Consider the following 1178-nt stretch of genomic DNA (forward strand, 5'->3'; position numbering starts at 1 on the left):
GAGCACAGCATTTACCCAGCGGCATTGGGTTGTTTACCATCATTTACATAAAGGTATGAGTTACATACCATCTTTGGCAGTAGTGGGTTTAAATGACATTGCTTTGGCTATTTTGGCTTTATATTTTTAATGTAGAAGGATTTAACAAGAAGTGAAAAGAAATATATGTTTTGGCTAAAGGAAAAAGCATCGTACCACAATTATTAACATCATTTTAAGAGTATGACCATTTATAAAAGTTTTACCTGCTCTTAATGATAAATTCTGTGAAATAATGCATTTTGCGGCTCTTATTTTATGTAACACTGATTTGTGTATCTATTTAATGCACTGTGCAGGTATGGTCCACTGACTATGACAAAAGTAGAAATTCTACTGATTTGTGATGGCATTTTTGGTTTGAAATGTATTTATATATGCATTCACATATAAATTTTTAGAAATTGGTTCTTTCAGTAAGTATGTTAATTAGCCAAAAAGGTTAAGAGTACCTCTATGCTGCAAAATTATTGAATGATAAGTAAGAAACATTTGTTGTTTCTTTTTGTAATTTCTAAAAAAATCAGCTGAAAACAATTGTAAGTTTGTGTAATGACAAATTCCCATGATGAATGTATAGCTACCATGGTCAGTAAGAAATCTTTACCCAATGCAAATGAATTGAATTTCCCTTTCCTTGTGCATCAGTATTAATGATGATGATTCGGAGGATTGAAGATAATTAACAAGTTCCTCTTCCTTCTTTCAGGCACTGTGGACCAGTGTTCCTTCCCGGTGAAGCACAAGCCACAAGAAGTGAAGCTCACGGGCACGAACAACCTCCTCTTTACGTATGCCGTGGAGTGGCAGCGTTCGGACGTGAGATGGGCATCCCGCTGGGACATCTACTTACAGATGACAGACGTACAGATCCATTGGTTCTCTATTGTCAACTCGCTGGTTGTGGTGTTCTTCCTCTCGGGTATCCTCACCATGATCATGATCAGGACTCTGCGGCGAGATATTGCCAGGTGGGTGATGGGAGTTTCGGGTTTTACAGGGTGTTGGACTGACCCTTATGATATGTAGGGGATGTTGTTGGAGTTCAGAGGACGGTTTGGCTTTGAAACTTGAGTGAGTTAAGAAAGGACCGTAGGTAAGTTGACAGTGTTGTGTATACTTATACTATCCAATGCAGT

General features: G+C 37.9%; 1 protein-coding gene and 1 pseudogene across 1 annotated transcript in view; one reads left to right on the forward strand and one right to left on the reverse strand.

Moving 5' to 3' along the window:
* The window catches only part of LOC119586013 (secreted frizzled-related protein 3-like), a 71442-nt gene that overhangs the window by 45049 nt on the left and 25215 nt on the right, over positions 1–1178 (reverse strand). The window lies entirely within an intron of this gene.
* LOC119585864 overlaps positions 1–1178 on the forward strand; it is a 12494-nt pseudogene that overhangs the window by 4639 nt on the left and 6677 nt on the right.

The sequence above is a fragment of the Penaeus monodon genome, chromosome 20, assembly GCF_015228065.2.
Source record: "Penaeus monodon isolate SGIC_2016 chromosome 20, NSTDA_Pmon_1, whole genome shotgun sequence".
Taxonomy (NCBI): domain Eukaryota; kingdom Metazoa; phylum Arthropoda; class Malacostraca; order Decapoda; family Penaeidae; genus Penaeus; species Penaeus monodon.